Here is a 26,304-nt window from a genome sequence, read left to right as displayed (position 1 = left end):
AGAAGAGAATGGTGGGACGCATACACTGAATTGGAAAGTGGAATAAGGGTACCCCCCCCCCCCTTAAGGCCGGCTCCGGAAGGCCTCTAGAACTGGTTTTTCCGGGTATTTCGCGTGAAAATTGCGAATCAACCTAGGGGCATGTATATCAGAGGTATCCAGCCAGGTGTCGTCTTGGGGCCCATAGTTCTTCCATCGTACTAGATATTGGAGTTTTCTTCTGTGGATACGAGAATCCAGAATCTCCTTTATCTCATATTCTTCTCCGCCTTCAACTTGTACAGGAGGTAGAGGTGGGATGGTAGGCCTTATTCCTTGGTCAGGAACATGGGGCTTCAGTAGCGACACATGGAAGATGGGATGTATCTTGAGGTCTGTTGGTAATGTGAGCTGTACTGCAGCTTTTCCAATAAGTTTCCTGATTGGGAAGGGTCCCAAGAATAGAGGCCCAAGCTTTTTGCTAGGGATCTTTAATCTTAAGTTTTTTGTTGATAGCCAAACGAGGTCCCCAATAGCATATTGAGGAGAAGGTCTTCTACGAAGGTCATAGTACTTTTTTTGTTGACTATGAGCGTGTGAGATGGTAGTATTAAGTAAACCCAGAGAGTCTTTTATTTGGGTAAGATAGTCTGAGGCTACTGGGTTACTTGATGGAAGGATGCGTGGTGGAAGAATAGTGGGATGAAACCCATAGTTCAAGTAGAACAGACTCTGTTTGGTCGTACTGTGGGTTGCGTTGTTGTAGGCAAATTCTGCCAGAGGGAGGAGATCCACCCAATCATCCTGTAGGTATGATGTGTAGCAACGTAAATATTGCTCGATGCACTGGTTGACTCTTTCAGTCTGTCCGTTGGTCTGAGGATGGTAGGGAGAAGTGAGCTTTCGCTCAATTCGTAGTATGTGACATAGTTCTTGCCAAAACTTGGAGATGAATTGTGATCCACGGTCAGACAAAAGAGTTTTTGGAATACCATGTAACTTAAAGACATGTTTCATCAGTAGTTCCGCTGTTTGTTTGGACGAAGGTAGTCTGCGAATAGCAACGAAATGTGCCATCTTTGTCAGATGGTCCACTGACACTAAAATGGTATTAAATCCTTTGGAAGGTGGTAGTTCTACTATAAAGTCCAAGGACACAACTTCCCATGGAGTCTGGGGTATTGGTAGACTGCATAGTAGACCGGATGGTTTTGTAGTGTCAATTTTGGACCTGGCACAGACGTTGCATGAAGAGACAAATTTTTGTATAGATGTCTTCATATCAGGCCACCAAAACTGCCTGGTAATCAAATTAAGGGTCTTTGTCATACCCATATGTCCTGCCATAGGCACATCATGTGACAATTCCAAGATCTTGGTGCGCATAGTAGGGGGTATGTAGAGTTTGTCGTTGTAGTAGAGGAAGCCTTCTGCATCAGCACTTAGTTGTGGTGGAGGTGAATCCAAACCTATACTGTGCAGAATCTCTTCTTTCAAGGAACGGACAACCCCAATAATACGCTTGTAGGGTATTATGGGAACGGAAGGGATTTCGGAGCAATTATCTTCAGTTAATCGTGATAGCGCATCCGCTTTTTTATTCTTGTCTGCAGGTGTGTAGGTCACTAGGAAGTTAAATCTTAGGAAGAATAGTGACCATCGTACCTGCCGGTGGGAGAGGGTTTTGTTAGTCTGAAGATATTGAAGATTTTTATGATCTGTATATATGAGTATTGGTAATCGGGTGCCTTCAAGTAGATGTCGCCAATTCTCCAGAGCCAGATTTATAGCAAGCAGTTCCTTTTCACCCACTGGGTAATTCACCTCTGGGCTGCTTAGAGATTTAGAGAAGAAGGCGACTGGATGGAGTGGTGAAGTATTCGTTGGTCGTTGGGAGAGTACTGCTCCTACTGCCATATTTGACGCATCTACTTCCAGAATGTATTGGAGGGATGGGTCTGGATGGCGTAGTATGGGAGCAGAGGTAAAGCTTGTTTTTAACAAGCGAAAAGCTTCATTTGCTTCATCTGACCATTTAAATGGTTTCTTAATACTTGTGAGTTGTGTGAGAGGTCTCACAATGGCAGATAAGATCTTGATGAACTTCCTATAGAAGTTTGAAAATCGAAGGAATCGCTGTAGTGCTTTGCGGGTGGTTGGTATAGGCTAATCCTGAATACAGGATATCTTACTCATATCCATCTTGATTCCTGTTTTGGATATGATGTATCCTAGGAATAATACTTCTTCTTTATAAAATAAGCATTTTTTTAGTTTCACATATAGATTGTGTGTGAGTAATCTGGATAACACAAGTCTTACATGTTTTATATGTTCAGACAAGGATCGTGAATAAATAAGTATATCGTCCAGATATACCACAACACAGACATCAAGTAAGTCTCTAAAGATATCGTTTATGAATCGTTGGAAGGCTGCGGGAGCGTTACATAGCCCAAATGGCATTACAAGATATTCGAACAATCCGTATCTGGTTCTGAATGCTGTCTTCCACTCATCTCCATCACGGATTCGGATTAGATTGTATGCCCCTTTCAGGTCCAATTTTGAAAAGTAGGTAGCTCCACGCACTTGTTCAATGAGTTCAGGGATAAGCGGCAAAGGATAGCGATCTTTTACTGTAATGGCGTTCAATTGCCTATAGTCGATAATAGGCCTGAGACTTGAGTCTTTATTGCGGACAAAAAAAAGTCCTGCAGCTGTGGAAGAAGTGGAAGGTCTAATAAAACCTTTTGTCAAATTCTCATGCAAGTATTCTTTGAGATGGGAAAGTTCATCCGGCGAAAGAGGATAAACATGACCAAAAGGCAATTTACTATTTGGGAGTAGATCAATAGTGCAATCATAATCCCTATGGGGAGGCAGTACTTGAGCCTTTTTCTCAAGAAAAACTTCGGACAGATCCTGATAGCATAGTGGTGCAATCTCATCTGACACCACAGACAGGATCTTTCCATAAGACGGGAGGTTACACGTACTCTCGCAATAGTAAGAGAGGAAGGTTAGGGTCCGTCTCTTCCAATCTATGGTTGGTTGATGTGTGTGTAACCAGGGAAGTCCCAAAACAATGGGAAAGTGGGGCGAAGATAATAGGTCGAAGGTAGTGGTCTCCGTATGAGACTCGTTAGTGGTGACTAGGAGTGCTTGTGTCTGATTAGTGATTGGGACAGAAGATAATGGAATACCATTAATAAGACTCACAGAGACAGGCTTAGGTTTTGAAATAATAGGTACTTTATTTAAAGTAGCAAAACGTATATCGATATAATTTCCGCAAGATCCTGTGTCGATCATGGCCTTAGTGGTAATCCTAGTCTGGTCCCACTGCAATGTCAAACGAACAAAAAGATAAGGGTTAGTAAATGAAGTTGTCAATCCCCCTAGGAGGACATGTGAACACTCACCCTCTTTTTTGCGGACAAGGGGACAGACGCTTATCATGTGATCCGGGGATGCGCAGTACAAGCAAAGATTACTGGATCGTCTCCTGGCTCTTTCAGTAGTTGATAAAGGTGGGCGTATGGTTCCTACCTCCATAGGAGTAGGGTCAACGGCCGAAATCCGAGAAGGACTGGACAATGGCATTCCCATTTTTTCAGCCTTTCTTTCTCGCAGCCTCCTGTCTATGTTGATACTGAGTTGTATCAAAGCATCCAGGGTGTCCGGTAAATCTGTTAAAAAGCCGTTAAATCGTCTTTAACGGCTTCTGATAGGCCGAGTCTAAATTGAGTTCTCAGAGATGTATCATTCCACCCTGAATCAAGGGTCCATCTTTTGAACTCTGCTACAAAGTCTTCTACAGGTCTCCTACCTTGTTTCAAGGACCTCAATTGAACATCGGCAGTACTCTGCCTATTGGGGTCATCATATAGACTAGCGAGTTCCGCTAGGAATAAAGCATAGGAGTTGAGAAGCTGATCATTTTTCTCAAAGAGAGAGTCTGCCCAGGCCCGTGGATCACCCGTTAGGTATGAAATAATAGTACAGACTTTGATATGATCAGTAAGGTAGGTACGAGGTTTTAGCAAGAAAAGTAACTGACAGGCGTTTTTGAATTCACAAAATTTTTTGCGATCACCTGTAAACACTAGAGGAGGATTTATTTTGGGTTCAGGGGGCTGAGCAGCGGCAAGTTGTGATAGACGGGTTACCTGCTGCTTCAGTTGCTGCTGCTAGGTTCGTTCAATCTGTAATGCTCCTGCGTTTCTGAGACAAGATGGATTTGCAGCTGCAGAAAAACTCATCACTGTGGTCTGTCTGATTCAGCATACAAATATACACACTCAATAAGATGTTCCTGGAGTGATAGATGTATATAGCAGTATAGTGGTGATGAGCTGAAGAGACAGGTATGAACAGTGACAATAGGTGAACAGCACTTGAGAGAAATGTTCATGAGAGTATAGATGGTAACAGGTAGGATGCAGATAGGTTAGCAATCATGTATGGTAGTAGGTGGTAGGATAGCAGATGACATACAGGAGAGACTAACCCAGTGCAAGGATAGATGTTAGTAGGCTCAAGAGCTAGCAATCTAAACAACAGTGCAGATGATAGTAACAGTCCTTAATATGCAGAGCTAGATAGTGTAAGCTTAGTAGGAAGGTTATGAAGGATTCCCCTGCGGGGTACTTATCACTAATAGCAAGCAGTAGTAGAGAGGTTCGGTATGAGCGAGTGATCCGGTAGCGGGATACAGGGATCAGCAGCGAGGTTCCGACAGCGAGGTACGCTTGTAAGCATATGAGCTTCAAGGCAGGTTGAACGAACATGTGAGTGAGAACGCCGGTGGTTGAAATAGCCGCTCTGCGGCGCTCAGTGATGACAGCATCGGTCTTAAAGGTGTATGCGCACTCACCAGAAGAGAATGGTGGGACGCATACACTGAATTGGAAAGGGGAATAAGGGTACCAGAGGTACCAGAACATTACAGTGGCACACACTTTTGTGAAAAAGATCTTAAGGCTACATGGTCTACCCGGCAGTATCGTGTCCGATCGTGGGGTACAATTTACCTCCAGATTCTGGAGGGCGCTCTGTAAGGTCTTAAACATCCAGGTCTGCTTGTCTTCAGCTTACCACCCTCAAACTAATGGCCAAACTGAAAGAACTAACCAGACATTGGAGCAATACCTCCGCTGCTTTTCTACCTTTTCCCAGGACAACTGGGCAGTCTTACTGCCATGTGCGGAATTCGCTTATAACTAGGGTTGAGCGGACACCTAGATGTCCGTGTTCGACGGGTTCGGCCGAACTTTAAAAAAAAGTCCGGGTCCGTGTCCCGGACTTTTACCGAACTTTTCCCGGACCCCGAACCCCATTGAAGTCAATGGGGACCCGAACTTTAAGGCACTAAAATGGCTCTAAAACACCAAAGGAAAGGGCTAGAGTGCTGCAAATGGCAGCAAAACGTAATTAAGAGCATGGCAAGTGCTCTGCAAACAAATGTGGATAGGGAAATAACTTAAAACAACAAAAAAAAACAGAAAAATAAAACAATGTTCTTCTTCATCTCTGAAGGACGAGGCCCATATGGAGTAGGAGGGAGGTTGAGGTGGTGGTGGATGTGGCGGTGACATAGGCGTGCGCACAGGGTGTGCTGGGTGTGCCTGGGCACACCCTAATCACCTAGGGCACATAGCATTGCCAGTGAGGAGATGGGAAAGATCTCCCTGGGACCTGCTCTGCTCTATTTCTCCTTGCCTACAGGTACATGGCCCCGATACATTACTCTCCCTGCTGGCAAACACATGCATGTGTATTTCAACTTTGGGGTGCACACCTTAATGCAATAGGCTGCGCACACCTATGGGCGGTGTAGGTGGAAGCGGCGGTGGAGGAGGACCAGGGCCGGATTAACAGCATCATGGGCTTGGTGCTGAGGATTTTGAAGGGCCTTAAGGGCCGTGCCTTGCCATGCACCCAGAGGAGGAAGGGTGCAGCCATGCATGCCTAATTCAACATGGGATGCTGTCTCTGAAGCCCATAAACACATCCATGCATCGCCAACTGTCCCTCCTTGTCCGGCCTTCACGCTGTGTGGGGAGGTTCTGAGGGTGCTGCCTGGGGAAGCGAGCATAGAAGCCAGACTTCTGTGTTTACAAGTGACAGAAGAGCGGTAACAGTGAATATGGCCAACCCGGGGCCTATATAAAAGGTAGGGGCCTGGAGCTGCAGCTCCAATAGCCCCTACATTAATCTGGCCCTGAGGAGGAGGACGAGGTAGCCAACACTGCTTCTTTTCAAAAATTTTAAATGAGGGTACACCCCAAAAGAGTGAGAAAGAGCAAAAATGGAACAATGGGTGGGTAAGGTCGGTATCCATTGCTATTCTGCATAAGGTACGGAAAAGTCCCGTGGGATCCATGCCTGGTTCATTTTAATGAACGTGAGCTTGTCCACATTGTCTCTGGACAGGCGGCTGCGCTTGTCTGTTATAACGCCCCCAGCCGTGCTAAATACCCGTTCAGATAATACACTGGCTGCCGGGCACGCCAGCACCTCCAAGGCGTAAAGGGCAAGCTCAGGCCATGTGCCCAATTTGGAGACCCAGAAGTTGAAGGGGGCAGACCCGTCATTCACTACATGTAGGCGTGTGCACACATACTGCTCCACCATGTTGGTAAAATGCTGCCTCCTGCTAAGACGTTCCATCTGAGCTGCTGGTGCTGCTGTTTGTTGTGGCGTGCTGACAAAGCTTTTCCACATTTCGGCCATGCTAACCCTGCCTTCTGAGGTGCTGGCGGTGCCCTGGTTGCGTTGGCGACCTCCTCCTCCTCCTCCTCTGCCTTGTGCTTCCACTGTGGCCCCGCTGTCAGATGGGAATGCCAGCAGCATGGCGTCTACCAGCGTGCGCTTGTACTCGCGCATCTTGCGATCGCGCTCCAGTGAGTGAATTAAGGACGGTACGTTGTCCTTGTAACGGGGATCCAGCAGCGTGGCCACCCAGTAATCAGCACAAGTTAGAATGTGGGCAACTCGGCGGTCGTTGTGGAGACACTGCAGCATGTAATCGCTCATGTGTGCCAGGCTGCCCAGAGGCAACGAAAGGCTGTCCTCTGTGGGAGGTGTATCGTCCGTGTCCTCTGTATCCCCCCAGCCACGCACCAGTGATGGCCATGAGCTGGCCTGGGTGCCACCCTGCTGTGAACATGGTTCCATCTCCTCCTCCAGCTCCTCCTCCTCCTCATCCTCCTCATCCTCCAGAACTGTGCCCCTGCTGGACAATTGCGTCCCTGGCGTTTGCGTGTGCAGGAACCCACCCTCGGAGCCCCTTGCGAATGACTGCCCTGAAAGCCTTGGAAATGTTACCTCTTCATCCTCCTCCTCCTCCTCATCCTGTGCCACATCCTCTTCCATCATCGCCCGAATTGTTTTTTCAAGGAGGCATAGAAGTGGGATAGTTAAGCTGAGAACGGCGTCATTGCCACTGGCCATGTTGGTGGAGTACTCAAAACAGCGCAACAAGGCACACAGGTCTCGCATGGAGGCCCAGTTAAATTAAATAGCGGAATAGAAAATATGATCCAAAAAAAGTGTATGTATATCACACGTACACAACCACACTGGGCCCCAATTACTATTGTTTGTACCCCTAAAAGGCTAGATGAGGAGTAGGGGGAGTATGGAACAGGCAGCACCCTCAAACCTTCAGAAGTATGAGATGAACCCCAACAACTTGGAAAGGTGGATCTCTCTCACACGTACCAACACAGACTATCCCCCAATTTAACTGATCCCCAAAGGTTTTTGATTAAATAGCGGAATAGAAAATATGATCCAAAAAAAGTGTATGTATATCACACGTACACAACCACACTAGGCCCCAATTACTATTGTTTGTACCCCTAAAAGGCTAGATGAGGAGTAGGGGGGGTATGGAACAGGCAGCACCCTCAAACCTTCAGAAGTATGAGATGAACCCCAACAACTTGGAAAGGTGGATCTCTCTCACACGTACCAACACAGACTATCCCCCAATTTAACTGATCCCCAAAGGTTTTTGATTAAATAGCGGAATAGAAAATATGATCCAAAAAAAGTGTATGTATATCACACGTACACAACCACACTAGGCCCCAATTACTATTGTTTGTACCCCTAAAAGGCTAGGAGTAGGGGGAGTATGGAACAGGCAGCACCCTCAAACCTTCAGAAGTATGAGATGAACCCCAACAACTTGGAAAGGTGGATCTCTCTCACACGTACCAACACAGACTATCCCCCAATTTAACTGATCCCCAAAGGTTTTTGATTAAATAGCGGAATAGAAAATATGATCCAAAAAAAGTGTATGTATATCACACGTACACAACCACACTAGGCCCCAATTACTATTGTTTGTACCCCTAAAAGGCTAGGAGTAGGGGGAGTATGGAACAGGCAGCACCCTCAAACCTTCAGAAGTATGAGATGAACCCCAACAACTTGGAAAGGTGGATCTCTCTCACACGTACCAACACAGACTATCCCCCAATTTAACTGATCCCCAAAGGTTTTTGATTAAATAGCGGAATAGAAAATATGATCCAAAAAAAGTGTATGTATATCACACGTACACAACCACACTAGGCCCCAATTACTATTGTTTGTACCCCTAAAAGGCTAGATGAGGAGTAGGGGGAGTATGGAACAGGCAGCACCCTCAAATCTTCAGAAGTATGAGATTGTGTTCACTGTACCCCACAAAGATTGAGTTCACTGCACCCCACAATGATTGTGTTCACTGCACCCCACAAAGATTGTGTTCACTGCACCTCACAAAGATTGTGTTCACTGTACCCCCCAAAGATTGTGTTCACTGCACCCCACAAAGATTCTGTTCACTGTACCCCACAAAGATTGTGTTCACTGCACCCTAAAAGGATGTTGTTCACTGCACCCCACAAAGATTGTGTTCACTGCACCCTAAAAGGATGTTGTTCACTGCACCCCAAAAAGATTGTGTTCACTGTACCCCCCCAAAGATTGTGTTCACTGCACCCCACAAAGATTGTGTTCACTGCACCCCAAAAAGATTGTGTTCACTGTACCCCCCAAAGATTGTGTTCACTGCACCCCAAAAAGATTGTGTTCACTGTACCCCCCAAAGATTGTGTTCACTGCACCCCACAAAGATTCTGTTCACTGTACCCCACAAAGATTGTGTTCACTGCACCCCAAAAAGATTGTGTTCACTGTACCCCCCCAAAGATTGTGTTCACTGCACCCCACAAAGATTCTGTTCACTGCACCCCACAAAGGATTTTGTTCACTGCACCCCAAAAAGATTGTGTTCACTGCACCCCAAAAAGGATTTTGATCACTGCACCCCAAAAAGGATGTTGTTCACTGCACCCCAAAAATGATTTTGTTCACTCCACCCCAAAAAGATTGTGTTCACTGCACCCCACAAAGATTGTGTTCACTGCACCCCAAAAAGATTGTGTTCACTGTACCCCCCAAAGATTGTGTTCACTGCACCCCACAAAGATTCTGTTCACTGTACCCCACAAAGATTGTGTTCACTGCACCCCAAAAAGATTGTGTTCACTGCACCCCAAAAAGGATGTTGTTCACTGCACCCCAAAAAGGATGTTGTTCACTCCACCCCAAAAAGATTGTGTTCACTGCACCCCACAAAGATTGTGTTCACTGCACCCCAAAAAGATTGTGTTCACTGCACCCCAAAAATGATTTTGTTCACTGCACCCCAAAAAGGATTTTGTTCACTGCACCCCAAAAAGGATGTTGTTCACTCCACCCCAAAAAGATTGTGTTCACTGCACCCCAAAAAGATTGTGTTCACTGCACCCCACAAAGGATTTTGTTCACTGCACCCCAAAAAGATTGTGTTCACTGCACCCCAAAAAGGATGTTGTTCACTGCACCCCAAAAAGGATTTTGTTCACTGCACCCCAAAAAGATTGCGTTCACTGCACCCCACAAAGGATTTTGTTCACTGCACCCCACAAAGATTGTGTTCACTGCACACCAAAAAGGATTGTGTTCACTGCACCCCAAAAAGATTTTGTTCACTGCACCCCAAAAAGATTGTGTTCACTGCAGCCCAAAAAGATTGTGTTCACTGCAGCCCAAAAAGATTGTGTTCACTGCAGCCCAAAAAGATTGTGTTCACTGCAGCCCAAAAAGATTGTGTTCACTGCAGCTCACACACAGAAAAATGGATGTGGATCACTGACACCTGCCTATCTCCAATCCCACACCACACAGCAATATCGATTGTAGTTTGTAGAACACAGTTTCCCTAAAATTCAGCAGACTCTGTCCCTAACAGGATTGAGAAGAGATCGTAGATCAGGATTGAGTGCAGATTCACCCCACCCCCCACACAGCAATATTGATTGTAGTTTGTAGAAGACACTGACCCTATAATTCAGCAGACTCTATCCCTAAAATGCCTACAACTCGCCCTGCCTAAACACTCCGACCTGTCCCTCAATTCTATCCGGACACAAATGGTTTTTTCCTGCCTATCTTTCCCTAATCAGCAGCCAGCACATTGATGTGTGCTCTGTCCCTTAGCTAAGCAGCAGAATGACGCTGCTGCGGCGGCTGCCTCGAACTTATAAAGACTTGGTCACATGCTTCAGACGGCCAATCACAGCTACTAAGACATTTGCAGGCATGGCTGGGATGGCTTAAGGCACACCAGTTAAACGATTGTTGATTGGCTGTTGAAAGCCCGCCATGAAAAGAGTGCCAAAGCATGCAAAACCCGGAAATAAAACGACCGAACACGGATTTTTACCCGAACATACAGTAAAGTGTCCGTGTCCGTGTTCGGGTAAAAAAAATCCAATTATTCGGTACGAACACGAATAATACAGTCCGTGTTCGCTCAACACTACTTATAACAACTCCATCCATGCCTCCACTCGTCAGTCTCCATTCTGGGCGAACTACGGATTCCACCCATCTTCTCTGCCTACACCTATGCCCGAAGCTACTGTACCTGCCGTCCAAGACAGGGTAGCCCTTATACAAGAAAACTTCCTACTCTTACAGGAAACCTTGCAAAAAGCACAAATGGATTACAAGGAATTCTATGACAAGAGGAAGAAGGACAGTCCAGCTCTGAAGGTAGGAGACAAAGTGTGGCTCTCCACAGTGAACCTTAAGTTGTCCTGCCCATCCAGAAAGCTGGGTCCGAAGTTCATTGGCCCCTTTTCGATCAAAAGGATGATCAATCCCGTGGCCTTTGAACTTTGTCTTCCAAGCACATACAGGATTCACCCAGTCTTCCACGTCTCCCTTCTAAAGCCTGCAAATCCTGGCCCCTTTCCTGGAAGAGATGACTTGCCTCCACCTCCTGTTATGGTAGATGGAGAAACTGAGTACGAGATTGAATCCATCTTGGATTGCCGGAAAAGAGGAAGGCAGGTTCAGTACCTGATAAAATGGAAAGGCTATGTACCTGAGGAGAGTTTGTGGGAACCGGCGAAGAACATACACGCTCCCAGACTCCTGCGAGTATTCTTCAACAGATTCCCTGAAAAGCGATCTTACTTGGGCATCCGGAGGCTGCCTCTCGGGGGGGGCACTGTCAGGGCACTACCAACGTCATTGCTAATCAGCGAATTCGCGCATTGGCGCGAACACGCATGCGCGCCCAATCACGGGCGAACGCAGTCCGAAATGTGCGTGCGCCAATGCGCACGCGCATAAGCAAGTGCGTAATGGCGCTTGGCGCAAAACGGCCTATTTAAAGCCAGCAATCTCAACAACAAGTTGCTGGATGATCAACAGCCTCCCGTGTTCCCTGTGCCTTGTAACCTGCTGATCGTGATTCCCTGTTGCCGACCCGGACTGTCTGACGTTGTTTCTCCTGGCTCCTGACCCCTTGGCTTACTCCTGGTTTCCTGTTGTCTGCTCCTATACTTGACCTCGGCTTGGCTCTTGACTTCTCTACAGCATACTCCCAGTCTGTTCCTGTTTGCATCCTGCTACTGCCCGGCTTGCCAAAGTGTTCCGGACCTGCTTGGAACTTCACAACAAGCTTTGTTCCTGCTTCCATCTGGTCATCCCAACCGGCAACCCGTGCAACTTCGGGCACAGCACTCCCTGTCCCACTTCCAGGGGTGCTCTGCACTTAGCCGCAAGGGGGAGCCCTCTCTACACTCCGGCTTCGGATCAGGTACATGACAGGCCGTAAGACGGCTATACTTCAGGTTCCTAGACCACGCACTAAGAGGGAAATTATGTATTTTCTTGGGATGGCTAATTTTTGCAGGTCTTGGATAGCAAACTATGCAACAGAAATAGCTCCCTTAGCTGAACTGATTCATATAACTCCAATGTCAGTTAGAGACAAAATACAATGGACTTCAGAGGCAGAGGAAGCCTTTACTAAGATTAAACAATTGTTTGTGGGGTCAGCGGTTCTTGGATTTCCCAACTACAAAAAGACTTTCTATCAAACAGTAGATTGTAAGGATGGGTATATGACCTCTGTCCTCACTCAGGTATATGGTGACAAGCACAAACCAATTGCATTTTACTCTACCAGGTTGGATCCAGTGGCACATAGTTTACCCCGCTGTGTCCAAGCTGTTGTAGCAGCCTCAATGGCCATTAAGTCTTCAGCCACGATAGTGCTCTTTCACCCCCTCGTCTTGAGGGTTCCACATGCCATTTCAGTAGTTTTGCTGCAGGACAAAATTTCCTACTTGTCTCCAGCAAGGCATCTGTCATGCATGACCACTCTTTTAGGGCAACCCCATATTATCATTGAAAGATGTACTACACTGAACCCTTCCACACTTATGCCTACACCTGTTGAAGGAGAGCCACACGATTGTATAGCTCAAATTGATGAAAGAATACTTCCAAGAAAAGATCTCACAGATGTACCACTTGATAATGCTGATATTACGTATTTTGTTGATGGATCCAGCAAAAATAATGATATAGGTACAAACCAAACAGGCTATGCCGTGCTAACACATAACCAGATTGTTGAAATAGGTAAATTACCCAATTCCTATTCAGCTTAACAAGCAGAGATCATAGCGTTAACCAGGGCATGTGACCTGGGTAAAGGGAAAAAGGTGAACATATATACAGACAGTCAGTATGCATTCTCCACTATACATGTATTCACATAACAATGGAAAAATAGGGGCATGGTCACATCAACAGGCAAACCTATCCAACATAGGGACCTCATCTTAGCCCTAGGAAGTGTTCAGAAGCCAGCTAAAGTAGCTATATGTAAGTGTGCAGCCCATAAAAAAGGGACAGATCCTATCACACAAGGGAATGTCTTAGCAGACAAGGCAGCGAAAGAGGCAGCTGGAGGTAAACAGGAAACACACTCCTATCTTGCTAAGCCAGTAGAAATACAGAAAACAATAGATGAGACCTGGCTGACAGAAATGCAGAGAACAGCAACTGAAAGCAAAAAACAAAAATGGTTATCAAAAGGAGCTACACAGGCGAAAGGTATCTATACAAGTACTGAAGGCAAACCTATTTTGCCTTCCTCCTTGTTTAGATATGCAGCTTTATTGAGCCATGGGCAAAGCCATGTCTCAAAAGGGGGGATGGTACAGATGGTTAACAAAGTGTTCACAACGTATGGTTTCACTAATTACTCAAAAAATTTTTGTTTGACATGTTCAACCTGCAATAGGTATCATGTGCAGGAGGCACTTAGACCTCTACGAGGTTGGTTCCCTAAGCCTCCTTACCCCTTTCACACGATATGTATGGATTTTATTGAACTGAACAAATGCGAAAATAAGAAATTTTGCCTAATAATAGTTGATTTACACACAAAATGGGTGGAAAGCTTTCCCCTGACACACCCTGATGGGCAGTCAGTGGCCAAGGTAATCATAAAGGAAATAGTTCCCAGGTTTGGGATCCCTTCCATCATTTACAGTGATAATGGTTCTCATTTTGTGAATCAGACAATACAGCAAATTGGCAAATGGTACAGTATTGACTTAAAAAACCATTGTGTCTATCACCCACAGTCTGCAGGTACCGTAGAGAGACATAATTGTATTTTAAAAGGTAAATTGATAAAATTAATGGAAGAGACTGGTAAAAACTGGATACAGTGTCTGCCAGTGTCAGCAAGGGGATTGACACCTTATGAGATACTGTACAGGAGACCATACTATATCCCACAACTTAGGCCATTTGTTAGGGAAGATGAGGAAATGGATTGTGAACTAGCAAACTATATGAGAAAACTAACATTTAAGGAAATATTGTCTCCAAACTCTCTTACAGGTCAAGAAACTCTGGCAGAGCAGGGCACCCTTGTTCAACCAGGGGATTGGATGTGGATCAAAATAATCAAGAGAAAACAGTGGTCAGATCCAAGGTGGGAAGGGCCTTATCAGGTACTATTGTCTACACCCACAGCTGTAAAAATAGCAGAAAGAGTACCTTGGATACATCTATCACATTGCAATAAAGCAAAGTATCTAGGGCCAGAAGAGGGAGCGCCCACAGAGCCTTGATTATAAGTCCGTCTACAAAGGGGGGTGACTCCAATAGGGACCACTCGTCTCAAACCCGGTGAAGAAAATGGAACAATATAGGCTCATAGGGGTGATAAAACAGCTTAGGGAAAGACAGCTATTAGAACCTGGGTATTTTACTAAGACATGGACAGGTAGGATCTTATTAGGTGGAATGGTAGTCGGAGGGATTATAGCACTGATATTGATACTCTTGGACATCAACTCCCCTCAGTGGGTCAACAGGGTAAAGTCAGGAATGACAAAAAGAGAGATAAGAAGAGGGGACAAAGATGGAGTATATACTATGACAGTCAATGAGGGGGTTACCACAATGATGCAATTTGATATCTGTAGCATTAACTACTGCCCCAGTAATTGGAATTTAAGGTATAATAGTAAAAAATATGAGAGATATCTGTGCGGAGACCCCACCTGTTCATCCTGGAGTAATGTATGGTGGACAACAGATAAGTTAGGATATTACAACAAAGGTGCTGTAGTCCCTGAGAGTAAAAAGGATTTGGTATCCAGACTGTCGATAAGTCAATTTACTTACGCGGGCTATAACTATAACCTTTTGACTGTAACCTTAAAAAAATCCTAAAAGCACTGACTCTGGAGATTATGGTTTAGGAATAGCTGTCCCATGGTACTATGGATCAGACCTTTTGATGAGAATAAGAATCCAAGTCATACCTAATACTCCTCCAACACCACTCCCAGTAAACCCCGACTTAAATCTTCCTGATACTAAATCTGAATACCTATTTAAAACAGATTTTACCTACAAAGAACAACTAAGTATTGAAACAGGATATGGAGATAAGAATGAATGGATAGAATTGGTTAGATGGAGTACTAAAAGTAAGGAGCAGGGAAATTGCATTTCATGTGCCAACTCACGACCCTACTTAGCAACAGTCCCCTTTCTGGCTGACGAAACAGTTTTGACGTGCATAATAATGATGTTTAAAGAGAATGTAACAGATGACCAGTGCAAAAATGAGTGGGAGTTATACCTGGCAACTAAAACGTGGAGTGTGCCCCCATTAATTAGAGTAGTTCCCGGAAATTTTACTTGTTTCATCAGTACTGATGAGAGGGGACAACAAGTAGGGGAGCTACCCTTGTCTTACTGCCCCCAGAACATACTTATCACAAATTCACCTTACCAACAGACATGGTTTGAGGATCAGGAGAAGCAATTTGCTGATGTATGGTGGTTATGCGGGGATATGAAGCTTAGGCCTAAACTCCCTCCCAGGTGGAAAGGGAGCTGTGCTTTAACACACTTGCTTCTTCTCTTTTATATGATACCTGTAGGTGCTGAAGTAAAAATGCCTCGGTTGGAGAAGCACCACTTTCACATGAAATTAGAAACACCTCGAGGATCGTTTGACAATTGAGTCTATGATGAGTGCCACGAGGAGTCCCTGATGAGTACAAAGCACAGAACCAAGTATTAGCCGGACTCACCTCCATCTTCCTATGGGTACAGCCCAACAAGAACGTTGACTGGATAAATTACATCTACTATAACCAGCAAAGGTTTGTGAACTATACCCGAGACGCCCTTAAAGGACTAGCCAGCCAACTGGACGCAACTTCGTTAGTAGCCTGGCAGAATCGTATTGCTCTCGATATGCTGTTGGCGGAAAAAGGAGGTGTGTGTAAGATGTTTGGAACTTTTTGTTGCACCTTCATTCCTAACAATACAGCTCCTGATGGTAGCATAATGAGGGCTCTGCAAGGATTGCAGATGGTATCTGAGGAACTAGCAGAGAATTCTGGGGTGGAAAACCCCTTAACTGGACTCTTTGAGACTTGGTTCGGTAGGTGGGGTGAACTGGTGAAAAATGCGTTGATTTCAATAATAATGGCCGCCACAGTGCTAACCGTGTGTGGTTGCTGTTGCATTCCCTGTGTTCGAGGACTCCTCCAACGTTTCATTGACACCTCTTTCACAAAGACTATGTATCTTCAAAGGGACCTAGACGGACAATACTCTGGACTTAGTTCTGAACCAGATGAGGATGAATTCAAGAACTTTACCCCTGACTCTTATGTGTGAACTATATGATGAACTTTGGCAAAATCCTAGAAGCTAAGGTGCTGATGAACTTGTCATAAATGAGTATAAACAGGGGGGGAAATGTTAGAGAAATTAAGAATGTCTTTATAATCATTTATGTATAAGGCTGACTGTGACTCCATTTTGTTCTGCTTGAATACAATCTAACTGGTTTTAAATGTCCTATACTATATATGGTAATGGCTAGATTTCAGAGTTTGTAAGATGAAGCTTCTTCCCCTTTAAGGAAATGGCAATAAAAACAGACATTCCTCATTGTCCTGGGGGAAGGGTTAAGTCAGGATGTGTTAACTGTATATAAAATGTGCCAGCTAGCTTAAGAAGGCAGACAAGTCTCACATAAGAAGCCAGCTAGGCTAGCTACTGTGTATGGTGCCCTATTCCACAGGTCACAGGCGGCTAGAACCGGTGGGTGAATATCTGACATTCTCCTGTACTTGTCTCCTCGTATACGAGAAATAAATCTTTCCTTTTATCAGCTTGTGGTCTTAAGGTGATTTCCCTTACAGGATAGTTAAGTCTGAAGTTTTATTTAAAGAACATGTATCTCAAAGCGAGCAGCTCTGCTGTACTCTCTCTATAACCAACCCAAGCTTCAGGCAAAGCAACGTGTTCTTTTTTAACCCATCAATCCCCAGCCACTTCCTTCAGCTGCCCTGAGGAGAAGAAGCCACCTTGCAAAAAACTTAAATATAGTAGGAGGAATGTCCAGGTGTGGCACAAATCGTAACAAATCCATAGTAAGAGGGTGAATGGCAGCGTCAGTGTGGGCTCTGGCGGGGCCTGGCTGGAGCCCAGGCTGAGGCTGCCATTCATCCTCATACTATGAGTTTGTTATAATGTGTGGCACATGGACATTCCTATTGAAGCTTAGGCCCCTTTCACACATGATGGGAGCCCGTCGGCGGACTCCGTTTTTCTCAGCGGGGGATCGATTCGCCGATCCCCCGCTGAGCAGGCGGACGGCAGCTGTGCAGCCTGTCAGGATTATTGGGGAGATTAAATAATAGAAAATGGAATTATATAAAGGCCATATATATTTAATTCTATATAGAAATTTTGAGCAGCTTGGCATCCATTTTGTTGGGGATGAATGAAAGTTCACATTTTTTTTTTAAACAAGATGTCTGTTACAGAGGGTCTTATAGTTTCAACAGAAAATTCTGTTTTCTTTAGTCATAAATAAGTAGTATACTGACATTTTTTTTAGATAAGAGTCAGTCAGGCTGACGCTATACCAGATACTAATGAATGTTAGTGTTATAATCTTATCTGTGTGTAACAATGAACAATAGTTCAGTATATTCTGTTAGGGCTCATTTAAAATAAGTTTTAAAGAAATATTATAATCATGTGTGAGAAAATATTAGCAACCATATTATATACATGTGTAACACATATACATTTTTAGGAATGCTTTGTACACTATATTTTGTTTCATATCATTGCTAAGTACTAATTTTACTTAAGTTGAACTAATTACTTAATTTTAAGAAATGTTTATGTAAGGTCCTGTAAGTTTTTATGGTTGCCACAAAAACTCTACTCTTGCCACAAAGTCTGAACCATTTGACAGAGTTTTGGGAATTTAGAGCTCTTCACCAGCCTAAGGTCAAAGGGTTATCTGTGGGAAAATAAGGTAATTATATTCTATATCCCGAATCTAATAGTAATACAACACTGCTTTCTGGTGATTGCTTAATTTTGGGTCCAGGTATTAATTATTAGAAATTATACCCTTTAAGTGACGTAGGAATTATATGGTAATAAGATCCTCCGCCCACACTTCAGGGGGGATAAAGTTTTAGTCAGCTAGAGAGAGGAGGAGGAATTGAAGAGATTGTAAGAGGAGTAAGATGCTTTCAAGGAAGCTCTGGGACACTGATCGGTGACATTTGATCCTGAAAGCCAGGGCAGCGTAACATCCCATTTTGGCTTTAGTAAATGGTTCAATTATGATGATATTCTTTATAGTGGATTAACTATATAGAAGTTTACTTTACCAAAAATCTTTGGACTTTTAATAAGTCCCAGTACATGGTATAATAATTTATATCCATGTAACTTTATTTAAAATATTGGAATTATGAATATCTGTTGGATGAGAGAAGTCACATGTCAAATCTGTCATATTGGTTGCCATCTTTTATGTCTTCCTGGTAGACTATTAATCATCTTCTAGAAGTCTTTGGTTATGGTTATCTTATTATTCTGAGATAATATTCTTTGATTATATTCTCATATTACCTATGTGATATATTTTATTGCATTTTATTCTAAACTTTGTGTTTATCACCAATTATATTTTTGACATTTTTTTTTGCACTGAAGTATTAAATAAATATATATATATATATATTTGCACAGAATTGTATTATCCTTATCTTCAGTTTAGCGTCACTTAAAACGATCTTGCATTTTTATTGATTTATGGAAATAAGTTGAGAATTGCTTATTTACATAAATAGACACTGTTATATCAGAGCAGTATAAACATTCTGACAAGCCTCACCAGTGCAGCATATCAGTACAGCCTCATCAGTGGCCATCAGTACACCCCTATTAGTGCATCATATCAGTGCCCATCAGTGCAGCTTATCAGTGCCACCTCATCAGTGCCACCTCATCAGTGACCATCAGTGCAGAATATCAGTGGCCATCAGGGCACCATATCAGTGCAGCCCCATCAGTGAAGCTTATCAGTGCCGCCTCGTGCCCATCAGTGCAGCCTCATCAGTGCCCATCAGTGCTGCCTTATCAGTGCAGCCACATTAGTGCCCATCAGTGCAGTTTATCCATACCCACCATTGGCAACTCATTAGTGCTCATCAGAGCAGCATATTAGTACCCATCAGTGCAGCATATCAGAGTATATCAGTGCCCATCAGTGCAGCATATCAATGCTGCCTTATTAGTGCAGCCCCATCAGTTCATTTAAGGTATTTGGACTTGTGTTTGCTGCCACTGATTGTAATCATAGGATTATGTCACCTTTTTGAATAATAAATAGGAAGTCCAGAGTCATTATAGAAATAAGTGAAATAATCAGTCCAAAGTCCAAATGCAATTCAATATTCTTGCTCAATGACAATGATGTTTAAAGAAATTACAATTATAATATTGACATGATGCCTGCCATACCTGGGGGTGGAGGAGGGTAGGCGGAGCTTTAGGCTGCAGTGCCACACATTTAATAATTGGCGGCCGTTAGTCCAGTTGTATTAAGTGTGGTCGGCGGCCTGCGGCCTGTCCAAATGTTCTCAGCAGCCGGTATTATCATACCGGCAGGTAGCAGTGTGACCGCTTTATGGAGATGCCAGACTGATTTGCCTCCTGGACCCTGCCCTCTGGCCCAATTCGCCCCATAGTACTGGCACTATACTAAAAGTGTAGCGCAAGCCGGCAGGAACCCTTTTGGTGTTGGAGCCGGAGGAGGCTGTTATTTTTTCATGCGGGGTGCAGCTTTTTTGCTGCCCCCCCCCCCGTGCAAATTGCTGCCCTAGGCCTGGGCCTTGTTGGCCTAGGCCAAGATACAGCACTGCTATGAAGACAGGGAGGATTCACATACATAAAATCTTCTCTATCTCGATTACTTTTTTACATTTTTCACCTTGGTCATGGTCTTTGCTCTGTACTAAGTAAGAAATTGTTTGAAATGAACATCTGACTAAACAAGGCAAATGGAATGTGCAGAGCTGAAAAAATTGGATTTTTGACTTACCATGAAATCCTTTTCTCTTAAGCTCATTGACAGACGCAGATTTCTTGATTGATATCAGGAGTAGGACACTAGGCAGAAAGAAAGTTCTGGCTACGCCTATGGGCAGTCCCAGGGGGTATACCCTTTCACTTCCTGCTATAGGATGCCAGTTCTGTAACAAAGCAGTGTCAGAAAAATCATACCAACCTAACTAAAAAAACAGAGGGGCGGGTACTGCGCCTGTCAATGAGCTTAAGAGAAAAGGATTTTACGGTAAGTCAAAATCCAGTTTTCTCTGTCGCTCATTGACAGACGCAGACTTCTTGATTGATATCAGTAGGGACGTCCCAAAGCAGTACCATAAATGAGGGGTAGGACAGCAGAAACAAATCCACAAGGCTAAACATAGCCAACCAGGTAACACAGGACTCATCAAAACAATAAGATGAAACCCACCTGAGAAACAGAAACCCTCAAGGGAGACTAAGGGCCCCCTTAAACAGCAGCCTGCAAAACTTTGCGGCAAAACGAGGCATCCGCAGATGCCAGCACATCAACATTATAAAACTTTGTAAAGGTGGGAACAGACGACCAGGTAGCTGCCTCGTCAACTGGAAGTACAGAAACCTGGAAGGGGAAAAAACCCAGAAAGCACTAAGCGCCCGAGCAGAATGCGCCTTCACAGGGAAAGGAGGAACCTGACCCTTATTGAATAATTCTGTACCACCGTCTGCCTGACCCATCTGGAAACAGTACCAGCAGACACAGGCAACCCTTTCCCAGGGCCATCTGTGAGCACAAAAAAAGGAATCTGACTCGCAAAAAAAGTCAATAGTTGCCAGGTACACCCAGATCGCCCGAACCACAACCAAGGCATGCATGCAATTTTATGGATGTGTAGGCTGAGGACACAAGGAGGCAAACAAGACCACTTCATACAAATGAAAAACGGAAACCACCTTCGGAAGAAAGGACGGTTCCGTACGAAGTATCACTGTATCCCTATGAACCACCAGATAGGAAGAATGACAGGACAACGCCACCAATACCGACACCCTGCGCGCAGCATTAATAGCCACAAAGAAAGGCCATCTTCAGGGACAAGGTAAGCAGGGGAATCCCCTGAAAATGTGCAAAGGGAGGGTTCTGAAGAACCAACAGCAGCAATTAATGTCCCAAGGCGGTAACGGAGGTCGCACCAGAGATACCACGTGTCGCACCCCCTGGATGAAGTACGCACCAGGGAAAAAGGTGGCCAACAGCCTTAGGAACAATATTGCCAAGGCCGAGACATGACCCTCGATATACTCAAGGCCAAACTGTGAGAAACTCACCGTGGAAAAAAATCAAACAATCGAGCCACTGAGCAAGAGCTTGGGGGAACCCCAACAGACGCACACCACGCAATATATGACCTCCATGTACGATGATTGATCGTTCTAGAAGTCGCTTTCCTTAGTGTGAGCAGAGTAGGAATGACTGAAGCAGACAATCCCCTTTTCTTCAGCATCTGGCAATAAACAGCCAAGCAATCAAAACCAGCAACTGTAAAACAGGATGGAAGATCGGCCCCTGACAGTAGGTCCTCCCTGAGAGGAAGTCTCCAGGGAGCGTCTGCAACTAGCCCAACCAGGTCGGCGTACCAAGCCCAACGAGGCCAGTCTGGAACCTCAAGAATGACCGGAATCCCTCTCACCTCTATCCCGCAAAGCAGTCTCAGTAGTAACCTGAGAGGAGGAAAGGCATACAGCGGCTGATACAGACCCCACGGGGCCACCAGCGCGTCAGTGGCATCTACCTGAGAATCCTGGGAGCGGGCCACAACCCGCTGTACATCACTGTTGACCCAGGACGCCAACAGATCCCTATCTGGAGTGCCCCAACTAGGGCACAACTGGTGGAACACCTCCGGATGGAGAGACCATTCTCCTAGATCCAAGGTCTGTCGACTGAGGAAATCCGCCAGGCCATTTCCGACTCCTGAAAAGGGAACAGTGGAGAAAGCTGGAACAAGCATTCCACCCATCGGAGGATGCCGGCCACTTCCAAGGCCGCAGGGGCACTTATGGTACCCCCCTCAGCAACTGACATAAGCCACGGCCGTGGCATTGTCCGATTGAAAGCGCACTGGACAATCCCAAAGACGTGCGGTCCAGTGAAACAGGCAAGCCTGATCGCTCTCAGTTCCAGCACAGTAAGAGGCCCACCTGGATACTTCCAGGGACCAGACTACCCAAACACCAATAAATCGAAAAGGAGGGACTTCCCTGGAGTTAGCATCAGAGACTGAAGCCACCATATCAGTGACTCTCTGGGCACCAGGCTCAGCTGGATAGGATTGTCCAGGGAAATGTGATTAATGTTCCATTTGAGAAGGGTGTCCTTCTGGAGGATTCTCGTGTGGAATGAGCAAAGGGACCGCCGCGAAGGATGACACCATCAGTCTCAGAACTCACATGCAGGCCCGAAGGAAGCAACAGCTGATCACAGTCTGGAGCTTGTGGAGTGTGTCCGAAGAAAGAAACACCTTGGCTAAAGGCGAGGCCAAGTCAGGTCCAGAAAGGCCAGTCTTCAAGTCCGACAGTCCCCGCTGTCACAACAGTGCCAGAACTAGAGCCAAACACCTATGTGAAGACCCGAGGAGCAGAAGTGAGACCAAAGGGTAATGCTACAAATAGATAATGGGCCACTCCCACTGCAAAGCGCCGAAAACGTTGGTGTCCTGCACATAGGGGATGTGAAGACAGGCATCATTGATAGCCATGGAGGCCAGAAAGTTCGATGCAGGGAGGCCACCACAGTGCGATGGATTCCATCTTGAAATTTTGAACCAGCACGAAACAATTCAGCTACTTAAGTCCAGCATTGGACGCTGTCTTGAATCAAGGAGAGCCACGGGTCCGGGAACTGGCAAAGACGTCCCTCCACCCCCAGATGTGGGTGGGGGTGCACCTTCAGGCCGAAGTAGCCTTGTCCGCAAGTCTGGAGAGATTTGTTTCTTGTTTTCCAGATCAGGGTCGCTTTAAACCCCCCGAGGGAGCTGACATAAGCCACGGCCGTGGCATTGTCCAATTGAAAGCGCACTGGACAATCCCAAAGACGTGCGGTCCAGTGAAACAGGCAAGCCTGATCGCTCTCAGTTCCAGCACAGTAAGAGGCCCACCTGGATACTTCCAGGGACCAGACTACCGAACACCAATAAATCGAAAAGGAGGGACTTTCCTGGAGTTAGCATCAGAGACTGAAGCCACCATATCAGTGACTCTCTGGGCACCAGGCTCAGCTGAATAGGATTGTCCAGGGAAATGTGATTAATGTTCCATTTGAGAAGGGTGTCCTTCTGGAGGATTCTCGTGTGGAATGAGCAAAGGGACCGCCTCGAAGGATGACACCATCAGTCTCAGAACTCACATGCAGGCCCGAAGGGAAGACTGTTTGCTGGACAGCAACAGCTGATCACAGTCTGGAGCTTGTGGAGTGTGTCCGAAGAAAGAAACACCTTGGCTAAAGGCGAGGCCAAGTCAGGTCCAGAAAGGCCAGTCTTCAAGTCCGACAGTCCCCGCTGTCACAACAGTGCCAGAACTAGAGCCAAACACCTATGTGAAGACCCGAGGAGCAGAAGTGAGACCAAAGGGTAATGCTACAAATAGATAATGGGCCACTCCCACTGCAAAGCGCCGAAAACGTTGGTGTCCTGCACATAGGGGATGTGAAGACAGGCATCATTGATAGCCATGGAGGCCAGAAAGTTCGATGCAGGGAGGCCACCACCGTGCGATGGATTCCATCTTGAAATTTTGAACCAGCACGAAACAATTCAGCTACTTAAGTCCAGGATTGGACGCTGTCTTGAATCAAGGAGAGCCACGGGTCTGGGAACCGGCAAAGATGTCCCTCCACCCCAGATATGGGTGGGGGTGCACCTTCAGGCCGAAGTAGCCTTGTCCGCAGGTCTGGAGAGATTTGTTTCTTGTTTTCCAGATCAGGGTCGCTTTAAACCCCCCGAGGGAGCCTTGAAGGACTTTGCCTCATCGACTGACCCTGAGAGAGGAGAGAACTCCCTGTGTGCTGAAAAGGAGGGTCCTCGTAAGCGAGGGGGGTCCTCACCCTTGGTAGCCTACGGGAGAAAGGTACTTTAACCTCCAGTGAGACTGTGAAAAAGTCAGCCAAGGTAGCCCAAAACAGGCGATCCCTGGGGGGAAGATCAGTTAAGCGATCATCCAAGGCTGATCCGCAGACCAACACTTCAGCCACAACATGCACCAGAGGACCACTGCCCAAAAGGACAAACGGCCCAGCATGGGAGCAGTGTCCAATGCAGGAGTACAAACCACTGCAGCCCTTGCACCAGTTGGTCCAACAGCTCCGAAACAGCAAGGGGGAGCAGTCTCCCCACCAGGTCACGGCGTAGTAGCGTAGCCCATTCAGTCAATGTGTGTGACACCAGGGCACACAGAAACACCAGTCTTAAAGCAGACCCCGCCAGGGAGAACATAGTGCGGGACACAGATTCCACCCTCCAATCCACCGGATCCTCACAGGATGGGGAACCTCCACCAGGATCACAGTAGCTCCATACAGTCTGCAGACCGGCGGATCCAACGTAGGTGGCACAGTCCACTTGTTAATGAGGGACCCTGCAAAATGATAGCACCTAGCATCCGCTCAGGCAGGGGGCATGCCAGAGAAACGTTTCGGATGGTCCCAATCTTTTTGAGCATATTGGCCAAGTATGCAGGAAAAGGAAAAACCTTGCTGCTCTGGAAGGCTTGTGAACGACAAAGTAGCCTGTGCCTCAGTCGCAGACGCATCTGCGTCCTCCAATTTAACAGTATCACGCACAGACACTAACAGTGCGTCCACCAGCGCCTAGTCTTGCGAGTCAGTGATGGCAGAAAGGACATCCTCACTATCAGAGGAGACAGGGCGCGAGGCAGAAGACCCGTGCCAGCAGCGACTGATGCAGACCCAGAGTCTGAGGCATCAGATGAGGCAGGGGTAGGTGGAGGGCGTTTATTAGCACCTCGCCCTTTAACTACCTCCCACCCGGGCCATTGTAAATATACGGCCGGGCAGGAGTCTCGTCCTTCTGAATGGACGTTCCGGAACGTCCTTCAGAAGGAGAGAGATCGCGCCGCCGCGGGCACGCGCAGCAGCGCGATCTCGATGTGCCTGTTTCCCTCGGACACAGAGCAACATCATTCAGCAGGAGGGCCCTGTGATTGGCCCTCCTGATCACATGACGGCTGTGTCCAATCACAGCCGTCATGTAATGTAAATAGAGCCGTTGTAACGGCTTCGATCTCTTCTCCTCCTGACAGATCCTGTCAGTGAGGAGAAGATCAGAGGATCGGTGCTGCTGCGGGGGTGATCAGTGAGTATTTCTAATTACTCACTGATCACAGGGGGGGTCTGTGCTGGTAATCAGAACATTGATTACCAGTGCAGCCCTGGGGGGGGAGGGGTGCCACTAAGCCACCAGGGATGCCCACCCATGACCACCAGGGGTGCCCACTATGGCCACCAGGGATGGCAAACAGGGCTCAGAGAGCCCCCCAGTGCCCTCCCTATCAGTGTTGCCCACCAATGCCATCTATCAGTGCTGCCCACCAGTGCCGTTATTGCCATCTATCAGTGCCGCCCACCAGTGCCCATTATTGCCCACCAGTGCTGCCTATCAGTGCCCATCAGTGCCCCCCATCAGTGCCGATAAGTGCCACCCATCAGTGCCGATCAGTGCCGATCATTGCCGCCCAACAGTGCCACCTATCAGTGCCCATCAGTGCCCATCAGTGCCACCAAGCAGTGCCCATCAGTGCTGCCTATCAGTGCCCATCAGCGCTGCCTATCAGTGCCCACCAATGCTGCATATCAGTGCTATCTATCAGTGCCACATATCAGTGCCCATCAGTGTTGCATATCAGTGCTACCTATTAGTGCCCATCAGTGCTGCATATCAGTGCCACCCCATCAGTGCCACCCCATCAGTGTGTCCTCATCAGTGCCTGTCAGTGTGGCATCATCAGTGCTCATCA

This window comes from Pelophylax lessonae (genome assembly GCF_965119305.1).
Source record: "Pelophylax lessonae genome assembly, chromosome: 4".
NCBI lineage: Eukaryota > Metazoa > Chordata > Amphibia > Anura > Ranidae > Pelophylax > Pelophylax lessonae.
The sequence above is the reverse complement of the archived record's forward strand: the minus strand, read 5'-3'. Positions refer to the sequence as shown.